General features: G+C 40.3%; 1 pseudogene; it reads right to left on the bottom strand.

The window, feature by feature from the left end:
• Positions 1 to 12,357: 12,357 nt before the first annotated feature.
• LOC149229356 (protein RALF-like 34 pseudogene) lies at positions 12,358 to 12,958 on the bottom strand (annotated as a pseudogene).
• Positions 12,959 to 18,307: the final 5,349 nt, after the last annotated feature.

Here is an 18,307-nt window from a genome sequence, read left to right as displayed (position 1 = left end):
CACTTTTGGCTTCATCCATAAAAGGACAACGATGAAGAGCATGATTACCTTCACATAACCTACATGGAAATCTGACCTTTCCTTTTTGTCCATTGACTTCATTTTCACTAGTTGATGGTGTGTTGTCAACTTGATTGCTAGAGGTTGATGACACCGGATGGTGCAAACGGGGAGACCATTCTCTCAAGATCCGTGGAATGCAAGGACAATCTCGATGAAGGTGGTCTCCCTTGCAAATTATGCATGGAGATCTATGCTTGGAAAGTTTGGTGTGCGGATTTTCACCGGACAATGCATGGTTGCCCCCTTCTTTAACTGACTTCTTCTTCTTCTTTTCCTTCCCTTTCTTCTTCTTCTTAGCTACGTGGTTTTTAGTATCACTAGTTTCACCAAGCGAAGAGGAAGAAGCAGAGGGAGAAACAAGCGAAGTAGAAGGTGAATAGATAACTTCAATATCATCTGGTTGCTGATTCGATTGCTGAGGAATCACGGTATTTTGAATGACAGAGGTTGAGAATAGCCATATTGGCAATCCAATTGTGATTACTGGAAGGGACATTGTAGCCATATATGGAGCACCAATATCTCTCCAAGAAGAGAAAGGACTAGGATTCCCCCCAAGAGGGGTCCCTTCATTGGTGGACTCCATTATCTCAACCTAAGCTCAATGAAGGAACAGGGATGTTATTTCAATTTAAATAAATTTTAATGATGCTTTGACACAACTTTGCTTTTTCAATTTTTAAGAGTCGAGAAAAAGCTAAACATGACTCTAGTCGCCTTCGATTTTTAATGAGCTTGAAGTGACAAGTGCTCAAATGGACCTTTTCTTTTAAGGAGTCGAAAAGGAACGAAAGTGACTACTCTATAAATCTAGACAAATGGATTACCAAACCAATCGCAAAACTGCAAAATACACCTTGGTGATAAATTAAAGAGAAATTACCAAGGACTTATGTACGACAATCAATCTTCCTGAATGCTATGTTCTGTGCATTGCGATCGATAGGGCGGTAGACATGGCTTCCTATGGATAAAGGATATCAACCTATTGTGGTCTCCTAATATATACTCGATGGTACGAGGAGCACAAGTTCGTACTAGCACTTGTCGTATCAAAGAGGAGGAATCACCCAACCTTCGATGAAAATGATAGTTACCAGGTTTTACGACGCCAAAACACGTCTCTAGCCTAGACTTCTAGATGTGTTGCATTAGGTTCCAAAGCGTTTTTATGTTCATTAAGATTTATTTTAGAGTTGATCTTGTTTAGAAGTTTGTCTTTCAAGGTTCACCGTGTGATGTAGATGTAAAATTCCTAAATATGCAATCTAAAATGATAAACAATTGTTTATTTTTCTTTTAGCAATGAAAATCCTAGCTACTAAGGAAAGAAGATTACGATTCTTTCAACAGAGAGCAAAGAGCACACACTAAATGCACTTTTCCTAAATCATTTTCGCACACAGTCTAAATGCAAATGCAAATGCATGTATTTGTTTTTCATTTCCTTAATATGAGAATGGCAAAAAGAAAAACTAAGTATAGATCTGAACTATTTTCTTCAAAGTGACATTTCAACAATTTCTTTTCAAAAAAAAAATGAAAGGAAGACTAAAACGACACTTTTCGATTTCAAATAGAAAATTGCTTTCGACACTTCAAATATTAACAATTCAAATCAAATACAATGACGAAAGTACAATCAACTATCTAGAAGAGGAAGACTTTACGACACTCTTCTTTTGACTAAAAATGATAGTTATGACATATTTTGCATCAAAAACGACAGTTCGATTAAGCTACTTTTGACAAAGAAGGACTATAAATGATGGACAAATACATAAAAAAATTTACAAATCCTAATCAATGGAGGCTGAAGTATGTAAAGGAAGGAGGCTTCAGCAATGAGATACTGATCATAAGCAGCAATACAATCAAACAGAGCTGAAAACAAGGACAAAAAACCAAATTTCCAAGAGAGAAATGAGATCACTCAGTCATTGCACCTGTCCTTCAGAGAAACAGGGATGCATCTCACTTGCTACACATGGGAGGTGTGATGCATACTGGTTTCCACTCACAGAAAATGTGATGGGCTAGGGAGAAAAATTGAGTTGGGTTTTTGGTCAAATTTGCAGCTGAGTTCAAGGATTAAGGCTGAGCTATTATGAACAGTAAAGAAAAAAGTACAGGGGTACGATCTTATGAGGTTATTGAGCTACCACAAGGGCACTTAGAATGTTTGTAAGTCAGATGTTTAGTTCATAAACCAACTCGGAGATTGATTGAAGCAGCATTCATCTACTTCACAATTGCATAGGAAAGGCGGTTCGAAGGCTATCTGGCTAACTTCAGACTCTGTCTGTAGTTTATAAAGAAAACAACAATAACAAACAAACAAACTATTCGCTCCCCAACAGGGTTGCCATTTTGCTTCTGGGAAAACTAGTGTCTATTCGATCTGCTAGTCCCACTAAGATGGGTAGCTATCTTAGAAACAAAAAATCAAATAAATTTGCAATTTCCTTTAGATATGATAGATAAGGGAGAAGCAAAGGGGACCAACCTGGATCTTCTGTTTGGCTCCTTACTTGATTTCTCTCTCCCTCGATAGAGCTTGCTACTCCTCTCCTACTTGTCCCGCTTTAGAGAATACCTGTAGAGTCAAAGTAACAAAACACCATCAAAGCATCTTGATCTATAATATCATAAACAATGCAGAATCAGAAACACATTGACCATACAATTGCATTCACAAATAACAAGATTCAAAAATACACAACTATATGGAGGAAAACTCAGAGAACTTTATTAATAGTAGAAGAGAGGATTACAACCCAGCTATTTGATCTAGCATCATCCTCCCAGCATCAAAGCCCTCTTCACCTCATGAAAAGTAAGATCACTCAACAATACAATGTCTCTTCTCACAGATAAACCAACAACACTTCCTTACAAAATACAAAATTCCAGCCTCCAGATCTCTCAGATGAGGGATCCATTTATAGATGTCTTGCAAGGGTGTGAGTCAGCTTTGGGTTTTTGATTAGTGTCATTCCACTGATAGTTCCTGGTTCCACTTGGAGATTTCATTGATCTCTTACTCATCCCCAGGAGAATTCAGAGAGGCAAGTGTCATGGGGGAAGTTTCTAGAAGATTCCATGAGTTTCCACTTAGCAAACTGTCTCTGCCATTTGTCCATTCTCACTCATTACACCCTACAGAAGGCCTTTTCAGTATGCATCGCACCTGGCTAGTGTAGCAGCCATTATACATCACACCTTGACCATGGAGCAGTCAGCATGGTCCAGTTTTGGCCAGTTTTGAGTGGTTTTTCAGGTGGAACTTCTGGGAAATGATGTAATCAGTTGACCATGATCCTTTAGGGTATGAAACAACTTTTAGGGGTTAAAGAGCCCTTGGTTTATGGACATATGAGTTTGGGGTTGCAGTGCCCAAATATTTCTATAACAGGGTTTCATCTAGAATATGACTCAAATGAAAAGTAGAGAATCTAGATGTTCTATTCAGCCAATCACAAATGGTTTTGGAGTCCCCAAATAGTTGTAAATCTCTGATATTTTTCTCCAAAGCAAAAAGTATGAGATGTTTTGCAGCTAGAAGTTCTGCAAAATTATTTGTGCCTCGTCTAAAACCCATGAGCATGCTGTAAGAGTAATTTTGATTAATGTGAAGAATAGCACCCCCACCACACCTAGTCTCTTGTGCGGCTCCGTAAAAATATGCCCAAGGTTTACTATGATCAATATATTCAGGTACAATGTTCTTGGGGTGCCTAGGAGGTGGATCATCAGGGATCATGGTGTAATCAGCCAGGGATTTTGCGGAGATGATATTCCAATGTAGAGGATGGTTTTGAAAAATAAGGTGATTCCAAGCGATCCATATTGCCCAGCAAGTCAAGGGAGGTAGATTACGAAGCTTATGATCAGCTACATATGTGTACCAAGTCTGCCAGGCCTCATTGATAGATGAGCCTACCCATAATCTCGAAGGAGCGATTGCCAGAGTAATGATGTCCCATAGTTTTTGGGCTGCTGTGCACTCCAGGAAGAGATTTTGTGCGGATTCATTTTCGTTGTGACAAAGGTGACACCAATGTGGTCCGAATTGTGCTCGTTTAAGGAGATTGTCACCTGTAGGAATTTTGTTCCTCAAGATAGCCCACATTAGCATCAAAGACCTGGGAGGGGCATTTAGTTTCCATATATGTCGCCACCAGTCTGCAATATTTTGAGGTTTTCTATAATCAGACAAGGCCAAGTATCCTTCTTTTGGGGAGTATCGCCCAGTTTTTGAAAGGGCCCAAATTACCTCATCATCGCCATCTGTGATGCAAATGTGAGCCTCAGAGAGAGCCCTAATATAATCCTCCCATATCTGAGCCCAACGAGGAGGCATGCGAAGCTGTTGAGCAGATTTCAAGGCTTGTCGAAAGAAAGTAGTGTTGTTTTCATCAATGATATGGGCAATATGAGGGGTATTTTGATCGAGGAGGTGCTGAATAAGCTCCGGGGGGAGTCTGTGCATGTTCCCACACCCAATCCACGGGTCGATACCAATACGCACTATATTACCAGAGTGTATTCTCTAGGTAATGCCTTCCCTGATAGGGTTTAAAGTCCTTATAACCGCTTTCCATATGATTGAAATCCCAGTCATGCTTCTGTGAGGTTGCCTGATCCAGTCCATTATGTGTAGTGGGGCAATATATTTTGCTGTAGTAACCTTAGTCCATAGACTTTCAGATGTTATCAGGTGCCATCCAAGCTTGGCTGCTAGGGAAGAAGAAAAGTCATCTAACTTTTTTAGGCCCCATCCCCCCCACTTCTTTAGTAGATTGAGGGCTTTCCATTTTACCTAAGAAAAAGCCTTGCCTTCCATGCTACCTTTCCAAAGGAATCTGGAGTAGAGGGATTGTATCCTGGAGAGAATTCCCCTTGGTATCTAAGCCAGCGACATCCAGTAAACCGAAGTGGCCTCTAGGACGCTCTTAATTAGATTGAGTCGCCCAGCACGAGATAGGTATTTCTGGTACCAGATATTGAGTCTTTTTTCCAACTTAGATATGATCCATGTCCAATCGGTGATCTTGTAAGCCAGACGTTTTAACTTATACCCCAGATATTTCAGTCCATCCATCAGGCTCAATTGTGTTAAGGGAAAGCGTTGTAGTGCAAAATGGATCTCATGTGGTGTGCATTTTGCTGTAGACAATGTAGATTTTGCGCCATTTATCATCATACATGTGGCTTGTTGATATAGGGAGAAAGAGGCTTTGGTGATGGAAAGGTCTTCGATGCTACCATTGAGAAATATAAGAACATCATCCATAGAGAGCAGATGTGTTAGCTAATATCCCTCTGCAATCTTTATGCCATGTAATCTGCCCCTTCTATATTCGTCCATTAGAATTCAATTGAGGCCTCCATGATAAGCAAGAACAGTAATGGTGACAATGGACACCCCTGCCTCAAACCCCTTTCAGAGGAGAAGAAAGCAAATGCACTTCTGTTGACAAGAATGCTAAATGGAATGTTAGATATACAGCTCGTGATCCATTTCATGAATATGAAAGGGAAGCCCAGATGTGTTAATAGCATTCTAATATATAACCAATTAACTCTGTCAAAAGCCTTGGATAAATCAACTTTCAAGACATACCTTTGCATATTCTAGAGTGTAGAGTATGTAATACTTCCTGTGAAGTGCCCACAGCCTCATGGATATGTCTATCCTATAGGAATGCAAATTGTTCAGGTGAAATGTGGCTGGAGAGAATGGGCCGCAGTCGGTTGGCGATGATTTTTGCTATGATCTTTTATAAGAAGTTGCAGAGAGAGATTGGGCAATATTCTTCAAATGAGACCAGATTATCATTTTTTGGGATGAGAGCGATGAAGGTAGACTTGACGGATGCTGTTATATTCCCACTGATTCGGGAGTCCTCCACTACTCTTAGCAGATCTTTGCCAATTATGTCAAAGAAGGCTATAAAGAATTCTATAGACCACCCATCAGGCCCTAGGCTTTTGTATTTTTTAAACCACTTTAGGGTGGCCTCTAGTTCTTCCAGAGAGACTGCTTTGCACAGGTCCTATTCCTCCTCTTGTTCTACGAACCTCGGAAAGAGTTGGGCCACTCTAATGATGTCTGCTAGGTTTACCTCCCTCGGGTCATGGTAAATTTGTTTGAAATGCGAGGTTGCCAGCTCAGCCAGTTATTGGAAAGTATTGACAACTTGACCCTGTGCATTCTGTAGCTGCCAAACAGTATTTATTGCTTCCCTCCTGTTTGCAAAATTATGATAGAATTTGGTGTTTGCATCCCCTTCCTTCATCCATATGGCCATGCTTCTTGGCCTCAGGTCTTCCTCGCGGTCCTTTAGAATTTTCCCTCTAGCAAAATAAAGGGATGTGATTCTCTCCTTGTGTTCATCTGAATTGAAAAGGCCCCCCAGGTCATTTTCAAAAACAGATAGATCTGATTCTATCTAGAGCTGGGAGTGATCCTCTCGAATCCTTTTGTTATGAGCCCATTGTTTGGACATTTTCTTTAGTTCTAAAAGATTTTGAACAAATCAATGAGAGGAGTTACTCCTAGTCCCGGGCATATTTTCTTTCCAAAATTCGGTAACCATTCTGATATAAGAGTCATCCTAGACCCAAGTAGAGCTGAATTTAAAGGGACCTTTTCGCTTAGTTCTTCCTCCTATAATCTCCATATAGATGGGGAGATGATCGGAGAGCCCCCCTGTTCCAAACCATTGTCGGATGTGTAAGCCCAGCTCAAGAACCTTCTCTTTGACTAGGAAACGATCAAGTATACCAGCCAAACCTTGTTCCCCTGTCCTGTTGTTTCTCCATGTTGCTTGTAGTTTGGCTATTGGAATATCTATCAGCTGATGAGAATCCAGAAGGGCCTGAGAAATAATCAATAAGGGGATCCCTCTGTGCTCTATGCCCCCACGACTCAACGTGTCCAATGGAAAAATTGAGGTCGCCTCCCAGAATCAGATGATCAGCCAAAAAAAGCTCTGAGCCCATGAGGTATTCCCAGAATTCTGGTCGATTTTGACAAGGGCCATATATATTGTAAATTCTAAAATTCCTTCTCAGATCCGTGAAATGTATATCAGCATCAGTATGGCCTGTCCCTTCACAACAATTAAGCAAATTAATAGTGCGAGAGTTGTACCCCATAACAATGCCCCCTGATCTTCCATGAGCATCTAATCCGAAGAAAGACCAACCTGGGAACATGTGATGGAGGGATTGTGAGATGAGATTAGCAAGCCCAAGGGTCTCTTGAAGAAGGATGATATCGAGAGAATTGGTGGATATTAACTGACGAAGTGCTATTTTTTTTTAGGCTTAGCAAGCCGCCGACAGTTGACGGATATGATTTTCATGGAGGGGGCTCAGAGGGGGTTTCTCTGGCTCTAAGAACCCCATGAATAGTGGATTTTCTGCCCAAAGTAATCTCCACACCTGCCGTAGATTTTTCAATGGTAATCTTGGAGGGTCTCCCCTAATGAAGCTTTTAAGGAGGAGGGGAGTGGACAATGTTAAGATCGACATGGTCCTCGGCCTACCTCTTGACTTTTGATCTAGTCATGTATCTAGTCACAGGGGGTTCCCGAGAGAAGGTGGAAGATGGAGGGAGAGGGGAGTTCGAAGGGAAGGATGGTGAGGGGGTGTAAACAGGACCAGAGGAGACATGACAGAATATCGGGGGAGAGGTTGTAGAACAAGGGTCCAGTCCCAAACCAAAAGTAACACCAAAAGATAAATCATGAAAAATACCAGAAGTAAGTAAAGAAGTGCGGCATGGAGGAGATGAAGATAAGGGGAGGCTCTTACCTGAAGAAGGAGAGTCGCCAGAGGGCACTTGAGTACAAGCTGGAGGACGGGGAGGAGGCCGATGGGGCGATCTGCCACGCTTCTTCTAGGTGGCTGGTGGTGGAACCTCATCCCTACCTGTTGCAGCCTTCTGTGTCTCAGCCATCCCTTCAGTCGGTTCAAAATTCTGGGTCTGCTCCAACTGAATAGGGGGGTCCTTAGCCACATGTTCCTAGATAGGGGTCTTTTTGAATCCATTGCCGTTAAGTGGACAATCCTTAAATAGGTGTCCCACTTTGTGGCAATGCCTGCATATGAAAGGGACTCCTTTGTAGTCCAATATTTGCTCCCTTATGGCTTCTCACCACTGAATGTTAATGTATTCCAGAAGGCCATCAATGAGGTCCAGATACACAAGAATCCTTTCAAATGCCATGCGACCCATACTCTGAAAGGAGTTATCAAATGTGAGGTATTTACCGATAACATTCCCAATCCGCTTGAAAACACCTTCCATCCAGAATTGTAAGGGTAATCCTAGCAAGCGTACCCATATAGGTCCTGCATCAACCCTCTCCTGCTCCGGGTCAAAAGTGGGTGTCCATATCCTGAGCAGAACATGCGCTTGATCTATGTGCCAAACTGTAGAAAGAACCTAGTTGGTGTGGGCAAGGCAATTGAAGTGGAGGGAAAACTAGCCCTTGATGAAAGTTTAGACCCTTGGGGGATCTTTTAGGTGTTTCCCCCAGACCTCTGTTGTCCATCTTTGTAGATTTTTCACGTTGTAGTGTCGTCCTCGAACCCGCCCTACATGCACTTTTTCTGTGGTCTCCATGGATTCCAGTAATTTGATGTTCTCGGTGATCTTTAGGAACACATCACAATTCCGAAGCTTCAAGTGCCTCTTTCTTTTTGATGCCCCCGAGGGTTTTGCTGCTGTAATATCTGGTGCCTCGGCAAGGTGAGCTGTCGATGATGAAGGGGGAGCCTTGGAGCTTGTCACAGGCTTTGATGAGCAAGCAGCAAAGAAACCAGGAATAGGTCCAATACCAATGAAATTACCCAGAGGGGGAGTCTCCGAGGTTAGGGGGCGTCTGATACGGGGTCCGATGCAGCCGAGACCCAAGTGTGTTTGACTGAGGGTTTACCAGAGGGGGGTGCAGGAGGGTTTGTGGCCGGAACCCCTTCAAGGGTTTGTTCGCAAGGGTTAGGCAGTGATTCAGTAAAATTCAGAGCATGAGGAGAGATCGGCTAGGAGATGAGATCCGGATGTGAGGGGGCATCCTCGGGCATCGTAACAGAGGAAATGTGGGAGCGGAAGAAAGGTGAGAGGGCTTCAACTTCCTCAGAGAGCTCGCTATCAAAGGTAAAGAAACCAACCGATGTGGTCTTGGGGGTTGTCTAGATGTGTTAGGTAAACTTGACTCAGGATAGAGTCAAAGTTGACCAGGTTAAATAGTGATGGTTTTGGGGCGCATGGTATTTTGCACCCATAGTATTCTACCCATGGTATTATATGTAATGGAGCTTATAAAAGGCTGGAAGGACTTCATTGTAATGCAAGACCTGGAGGTGAGCGGTGAAGGCTCACTTGGTCGGATTGGCCAAGGTTTTGGCCAATGCTAATAAGATCTTATTAGGTTGGGTTTTTCCCCGGATTCGGGGTTTTCCTGGATAAACATTTGTGTTTATGTGTTTATGGTTGTTTCTGGTTATTTTCTTATATATATTCCTCTCGGTAATTATTTATGTTATGCAGTAAATTTCTTAACAACTAGTATCGGAGCTAGATATTGGCTTCAAAGGGATTCTTTGATGCCAGGGGTTTATAGTGCCTAATGAGATCAATGTAGCCTTTTTACAGATCTGGGTCTGGAAAATAATGGTGGAACAATCGTACGCAGAAGAACCTCGAGGAGAATGTGCAGAAGATAGTGCCGTAACTTCCAGGGATCGCAGTGCATTCGCAATATTTACCGGGTTGGAACATGCTGACGAATTGTTTGGGATTCATGCGACTTCGAAAATTGTTCATTTTCTGCTACGTGAGACCACCGGTGCTGGAATCTATGAGGTTCTCGGGCTCACAGTTAGAGTGGTTTGATAGAAGCTTTTGAGCAAATCAAATTGAGAGAGGATGGATCAGAATCGTAGCAGCAATAAAAATAAAATAAAAATTAATGAAGTCAAAATTATTGCATGTAAATGGGCATACTACTGTAAGACCTGGTAAGGCATGTGCACCCCTCGGTGATCACCGGTAAAGTATGGGTTAGACCTAGGTGATAGGGGGGATGTCGGATTAACAATACCCTGGGTAAAAACTCTGAGGGGGGTAAAAGCTAGAGTGAGCGGGATTGTCTCACTTAGCAAGTTTGGTTGGAGTTAGTCAAGGAACCCCAAGTCAAGTTTAAGGGGGGAATTTTTAGGTAAAATTGACTCAGGGTAGAGTCAAAGTTGACCAGGTTAAATAGTGATGGTTTTGGGGCACATGGTATCGTGCACCCATAGTATTCTGCCCGTGGTATTATATGTAATGGAGCTTATAAAAGGCTGGAAGGACTTCATTGTAATGCAAGACCTGGAGGTGAGTGGTGAAGGCTCACTTGGTCAGATTGGCCAGGGTTTTGGCCAATGATAATAAGATCTTATTAGGTTGGGTTTTTCCTTGGATTTGGGGTTTTCGTGGATAAACATTTGTGTTTATGTGTTTATGGTTGTTGCTGGTTATTTTCTTATATATATTCCTCTCGGTAATTATTTATGTTATGCAGTAAATTTCTTAACAAGATGGGCACATCCTCCGAAGGATCTGTGGAATAATCTACTAATTCATCCATAACTATCAAGACCGCCCATTGACAGCTGCCTTCAGGTCGATGCTAGTAGAAAACGAAGGTAAGTTGGAGGTGAGAGTGAAATGTAATTGACCACTAACCACAAGGAGCTAAGGGTTCTGGTAAAAGCCTATTCCAGGTATGGGGGAAGCGAAAATCGGGTGAGGGAAACAACGTTTGGGCATCATTACGGGGGCAGTTGATGCCATACCCTAGCTACAGAGGTCTGCAGGCACTTACTGCAGAGAAACCCTAGCTTCATCCTCCTTCGCTCTCAATTACCATATCTCACATGGCTAAGATGGTGGAAATAATCCCCCACAATATTGATTATATGTGATAGATTGTAATATAATTACTCATATTATTATTGTTGTTATTATTATTATTATCATTATTATTATTATGAGTGATATTATTCAAATTATTACACGTATTAAGAAAATTATTAGTTTTATTATTATTATTATTATTATTGTTAGGGGTATTATTAAAGAAATTATTATTAATGAGAGGTTTATTATTAATTAAATTATAATTTGTAAGAAAGTTATAATTAGAGAGGATATTATTAAAGTCGGATAAATGAAGGGGAGAGGAAAATAATTAGAGACTTAAGGGAACACTATTAAGATTAGAGAGGGAGGAGATACTATTATAATCAATAATATTGTTAGAGTTATTTTTAGTAAATTTTTTATTAGTGATGAAAGAATAAGGATTGAGTGGGAGAATATTAGAATCAACAAGTGAGGACGAAGGGGATTTTAGGCGGGATGATGAATGCGAAAAATTTCATAGTCCAATGGTGGAGGAAGACCGACTAGAAAGGAAATCATTCGGGGAGGTATCAACAGTAGTAGGAGGAGGATTGACCGACTGAGGGGTTGAGGATTGAGAACAACCAAAAATATTGACTGAAAGGATGTCCTGCACAGAGGCCTTCTTCGATCAGTTTTATTGTCACTGCTTTTCTTCAGTTAGGTTTTCAATCAGTTTTCGATCAATATGGTGAAGGTCGTGGCATGAAACAGTCACCATTTGGTTTTGTCAATTAGAATATGAGAAGCTGAGATCGTAATTGGTTGGGAATCACTTATATCGACCTATTGCAAGTGCTTGATTCAGGGGTACACATGAAATATTTGGGACGAGGTTACCAAATGGTGAGTGACACAATCTGTAGTTTCCTTTTCTCCCTTTTCTTATTATATATGGGAGTCGAAGTAGGTGGTATTGAGTCGATCTCTATATCTCTAGGTTTGCATTATATTTTTTCTACGAAATCATATCAATTTCTGAACATTCCTGCAATAGCTAAAATAACATTTTCACTGTAAAATTCTTTACCCTATGTTTTTAAAGCAAAAGCAGCTCATTACATTCAAGACATTGTCTATTTTTATTGAACATCCCAACTTCAGTCTTTGCTGTAATTTATGTTTACAAACTGCATAATGGGATGAAAAGCATCGAATACGGTAGGATTAGCAGAGCATACCACACGCTTTTCTCATTTCAGCTGGAATGGGCATCTATCCACCACAAGCCACTCATCTTATTGCAAAAAATGTGAGGCTATTATTGAAAAATAAATACTAGACTAAACTTATGAAACAGAACAGTGATAAAAAATACCAGACTAAACTTATGGAACAAAACAGGGATCAAATAGTGCAGGTAATACAAGTTCCAGGTAGGGATCAAAAACCCAAACCCATAATTTAGGTAGATTAGCGCTTGGGCGTGCACACAAATAATATTATTTGTCTAGACAACAAAATGTGCCATATAGTAGGGTTCCAGCAAGGGGAAAAAGCAATGAAGCTAAGTGAAGCTTAGCCAGTGTAACGCCTGCAACGAGTGATAGCAGTGCAGCTTCTGTGGTAAGGTCTGATGGGGCCTGTTGCACCGTAACAATTTTGAGTGTAATAAGACCTCCCAGACTGAGGCCGGCAAGGAACACTATTAGCAGCCAATGCTCCATAGCTGATGTAGTAACAGATCCTCCTCAGAAGCCTCCCATGCGCCTCAGAATCCATCGTAAACTCCTCTTCATCATCATTGCACTCGCCCAGGGTTCCATCGCAGATCTGGCCCGTAGAGGATTCAAACCCTTGCAGCTCATAAGATGCAACGCTATCCAACCAGTTAGAGGTAGCTGTAATTTCCTGGCCATTCGCAACTGTATGCAGGGGATCCACCATTAAAAGCACCGAGACCACCAGGAGCAGCATTCTTCCCAACCGATCCATTGCAAAATCAAGAACACAGATTCAAAATTCTTTACCCTATGTTATAAAGTCAACCACTTACAAAAGATGAAACAACCAAAATATAGATTTCAATGCTCAAAATATTAGGCATGCATGGAAACTTTGACATGTTCAGAGAAACTCCCAAACAGCGGCTTCGCCAGAAAACCTTACAACCATGAATTTGACATATTGATCCAGGAGGATCCATCAATCCAAATGTACAAATGTTCAAAGTGTAGTCATTAGTGTTCATGGGTGTCGTTCAGTGTTGTTGTTTCAGTTCAGCTTTGACAGATCGACAGTGTTGGTTGTGGATCAGGTTGTTCAGGTAATGTTCATAGGCTTTCTTGGCATTCAATAGAGATGGTTTAGTGCTTGGTTGTTGACTTAAGTTCGTTGGCAGTTCCCCAGGGTTTGGTCGACGACATGTGTTTTGTCGTTCGACAAACAGGATTAGTGTCGACATGGTTTTGTCATTCGTGGCAGAGGTTTGATGTGTCAACAAAGGTGTCGTCGGAGCATAAGTTTGTCGTCAAGGTTGTCATTGCAAAGACAACTGGAGTTGACGATGTGTTCAGGGTTTTGTCATCGCATGTGGTTTAACATCATATTGTGATGAAAGATTGTAAAGGGTTTTCAAAATTCTAGACCTAAACCCTAATCCTACATCTAAGTCCTAATGACTAAAAACTAAGTTCTTCACACCCTAGTCCTAATCTAACCATTACATTCCAATGGTTATAAAAATCCAAACATCGCATTGTTTAGACCTAATCCAAAACCTATTTCCTATGCTAAACCCTAATACATTACATCTATGTATTAAAAAACACATTGAAAAACATTAAAACCTAGTCCTAAACCTATCGCATCAAAAACTATGTGATAAACATAAGTTTATTACACTCTCAGCCTATTCAAATGTTTTAATAAAACAAAACATTACAAATGAACTACAACACAGTCCTAACTGTAGCCCCTGACTGCGTCAGAACCATGGTATGTAGCCACGCCTTATAAACCGCGGGTTGACATCAAACGGTGGTCAGCTTGGTAACCGCATCAGAGGTGTCTAGTCATGTGAACACTGTAAGGTAGCCGCCAGGGTTAGTTCCATAGTTTCGGTGGACGGTTACGGTTAGGTGGTGGCAACGCTATGTGAGCGCCAGGATAACCGCCACCTCCAACTGCTATGGTAAATAGTTAGCGGAACCTCCACCATTCAAATTGTCAGTGCATACACCTATTCCCATACACAATCAACACCTCTGCTCGGTTAGCAAACCGTTTGTGGTTTTCGGGCATTTTCCATTGTTATTTGGGTTTTTTTTGGTATTAAATTGATTTTTAATTAATTCGATGCCATGACTAAGCCCTGAGGTGGCTAAAAATCAACCCAAAAGTCAACCATTAGCAACCAAATTAATCATACAAACAATCAGAGGTGGTTATGATGCATTTGCAGGCCTATAAAGGCAAAATTCTTCATTGAAGACGAGAAGGAGAGTTTTCAGTTTTCATGTGCAGGTTCTGGAGGTTAGAGGCAGATTTTGTTTTCTGAGTTTCCAGAGCACCGGGAAACAGATTGAGAGACCCTAAGCGATATTGGAAAGCTGGTTCAGAGAGATTTCTGTTGACAGAGGTTAGAATTGCCTGTGTGCAAGTTCAGTTTGGATAATTCACTGTGTAATCCACTTCTTCTTTCTCATTCCTAATAAAATGGTCGCCCATCTTGAAAGCAGACTTGGAGACGTAGTCCATTAGGGACAAACTCCGTAATCAATATTGTTGTCTGGTATATCTGTGTTTTTGTTGTTTATACTTTCGTTTTGCATCTTTCTTATGGTTTATCAACTGTCGTAAAGTGTTTTGCTCCAACAGTTTTCCTCGTTTTCCATGCTTTTGGTTTTCATTCAATTCACTAATGGCTAATCAACTCTACATCAGTATTTAATATATGGTCATATCATATCACATATCTTCTTGCATCCCCAAATAACAGTTTGATGGCAAAAGCTTACAACTGCGAACATATCTACCTTTCTTCCTGTCTCCTTCCTTCAAACAGAAGACCTAAATCCACTTTGTGAAATGTTCATCAATCTTTGATATTTTCATTTGTAGATTTGGTTCCAACATTCCCTGAATCAATCTTATCATAATCTGCTGAGGTATCTTCAGTGGTTGCAGCCATTGCAACAACTTTGGCTACAACTTCTCCAGGAGGGGGATGATCAAACTTGCAAGTTGCACCATACTTGCAAGTTCCAGATTTCATATAGAATGGGCATGTAGCTCACCCTCGTGTCTTGGGAAGCCTACAAGAGTCAAATTCACAGGTTGCTAAGAATGAGCAGTGTCAAGTTCTCCTAGGGGAGGATGGTCAAATTTATAGTTTACACCCTACTTGCAAATCTGCAATTTGATTTCTTCCACCCACGTCCTTCCTCAACGAGTACTACCTAAGTTCGCATGTGCATATTGAACTCGAACCAACTCAATCATCAGGTTTAGCTCGACTTGGTTTGGGATATGTGTAGTGAGCAACCTGTTGTATCAAATCAAAACTTTATAGAATATAATCTGATTTGGGTTACGACTAATTTGTTTCTATCTTGTGTGATTATTATGGTTTTTTCTCTGATTGATAATTCGGTGGAGACTCTGCATGTCCAATTTTGCAAGAATGAATGAGAGACACCAGATGGATGCGTGGCAGTGAATAAAAATGACTGTGTTACTATCGTAAGTGATAAATAATAATACGTTCTGTAGTTTCTTTTGCGTGTGAACGTCTAGAGAATGACCATGAAGTCTTCTCCACTCATCATCTAGTGCGCAATAATAAGGAGAACCTCTTCAATCAAATCTATTATCATAATTACTTTGCAATGATTCTCATTAGTTGATTATTGAAATGAAATGAAACATGAAACATTTAAACCAATGCACTGGAATGATCTATTGTAATAGTTAATACTTCCAAATATGTTTTACAACTAAGTTTTTGTAGTTTCCTTTGATTTTGCTAATATTCTTGTTTAGTTTCTAGATGAGCTCCTAATATAAAAAAGATAGCATAAAAAATACATCTCTATGGCCCTAAACCATGGTCCATGCCCTACATATGGATTTTGGAACTTATGCATAGATTAAGGACTCAAATTTCTGGATTAGGGACTCAACTTTCTAGATTAGGAATGCTAGGAATGGTGTTTGTGGACTAATCCATGGAATTGACTGTCAACTATATTTTAGAGGTACAATATATTCAGTGTGTATATATATAAAATAAACTAGAAACCTGAAAGATGGAAGGCTAATCTACTAGGGTTTTCACATTAGCTTCTATGTTTTTGTCATGCCCACTGCTAGGGATTTTACATATACTTTAACATATATTAATCAGTTGTTGTTTGTAAAAATCTCCACAATTCAATAATTGCATCACTTTCAAATAATCATCCAAATTGATGATAAGACACTTATCAAATTCACATTTCACAAAGCACAGGTATCACCGTATTAGTCATAGTGATAACAACTTTTATCTAAAACAGGCTAACTCCCATGGAGGGCTGCAAACATTCCTAGTTTGAAGACTATCTTGTCAAATTTCGGTCATTGGTTGCACAACTAAAAGGATGGGGAGACACCAAATCAGTGAGTGCGTTTTCCTAATTCTATCCAAGCTGAAGGGTCCGTATCAGGTATTTGATTCTAATTTTTATTCTACAATCGATGCACTTAGTGATAATTTTAAAATGCCTTATTTTGAGTTATTTTGGGTCAGGTTAAACTCCTCTGGTGAGATGTTCAACTCACAAACCCAACTCACAAACCTCTCTATCCAAGTGACAAAATTTGGAAGGGACAACTTGTAAACATTGAGTCAAGGCCTCTTCATTAGACTTCTCATTGAAGTGTTGGATGTGATATCAGTTTGAGGTAGGCTACAAGCTTTTGAAAAATATCTTTATTCTTAATGAACCTACATTTCTTAGTCTGAAAAGCTTTGATGTCTTCAAACTGGTGTTGTTGTTGAAGATCCTGAAAAAAGAGTTTGGTGCATTTATCCCTGTCCTTGAGTCCTATGGAGTTTGGCCCTAATTTGTACACCTTTGGCTTTTGTACCCTTAGAATTTCCCACGACATGCCTTGATCATGGTGCTTGTTTTGCATTTCATGATAAAATGGGTTTGCTTTTAAAGCCAACTTAACTAAGGGTAGGTATTATTATTATTATTAAAATACATTTATTATTATTGTTAGGAGTGATATTATTCAAATTATTAAACATGTTAAGAGAATTATTAGTTTTCTTATTATTATTATTATTATTATTGTTAGGGTTATTATTAGAGAAATTATTATTAATGAGGGGTTTATTATTAATTAAATTATAAATAGTAAGAGAGTTACTTAACGCAGTTGAGTCCCAAAATGATATCTAATATAATGCACTGCGTAAACCCCCATACTTAAATTCAAAAAGAGTCAAGGGATCTCTACTTGAATGGTTCATGAGGCACAATACTTGCTAAGGTTTTTCAAATGGGGTAGCAAGCTAAGTGGGCTTGATTGTGAGGAAAACTCCACAGTTAAGCGCGCTTGAGCCAGAGGAGTTCTGGGATGGGTGACCTCCTGGGAAGTCCTGGTTACCAGGTGCAAGCCCCGGAAGTGATGATTGATGCTATGTGATTCATTTCACTAGTTTCAATCCCACTTCTTCACCCCTGTGAGCATCATTCGATGCAATGAGTGCTAAGTGAACTATTCAAAAATCATGAAAAATTAGTCAGTTATGACTACCTCTCATGGAAATGGTCATACGTAAATGTCTTACTTAACGCAGTTGAATCTCAAAATGATATCTAATATAATGCACTGCGTAAACCCCCATACTTAAACTCAAAAGGAGTCAAGGGATCTCTACTTGAATGGTTCATGAGGCACAATACTTGCTAAGGTTTTGCAAATGGGGTAGCAAGCTAAGTGGGCTTGATTGTGGGGAAAACTCCACAGTTAAGCGCGCTTGAGCCAGAGGAGTTCTGGGATGGGTGACCTCCTGGGAAGTCCTGGTTAATGGGTGCAAGCCCCGGAAGTGATGATTGATGCTATGTGATTCATTTCACTAGTTTCAATCCCACTTCTTCACCCCTGTGAGCATCACCCAATGCAATGAGTGCTAAGTGAACTATTCAAAAATCATGAGAAATTAGTCAGTTCTGACTACCCCTCATGGAAATGGTCATACGTGAATGACTTACTTAACGCAGTTGAATCCCAAAATGATATCTAATATAATGCACTGCGTAAACCCCCATACTTAAATTCAAAAAGAGT

This window comes from Pinus tabuliformis, chromosome J (assembly GCF_031772625.1).
Source record: "Pinus tabuliformis cultivar Carrire ecotype Pingquan chromosome J, CPIR1, whole genome shotgun sequence".
Classification (NCBI taxonomy): Eukaryota; Viridiplantae; Streptophyta; class Pinopsida; order Pinales; family Pinaceae; genus Pinus; species Pinus tabuliformis.
Note: the sequence above shows the minus strand (reverse complement) of the source record. Positions and strands in the feature narration are given on the sequence as shown.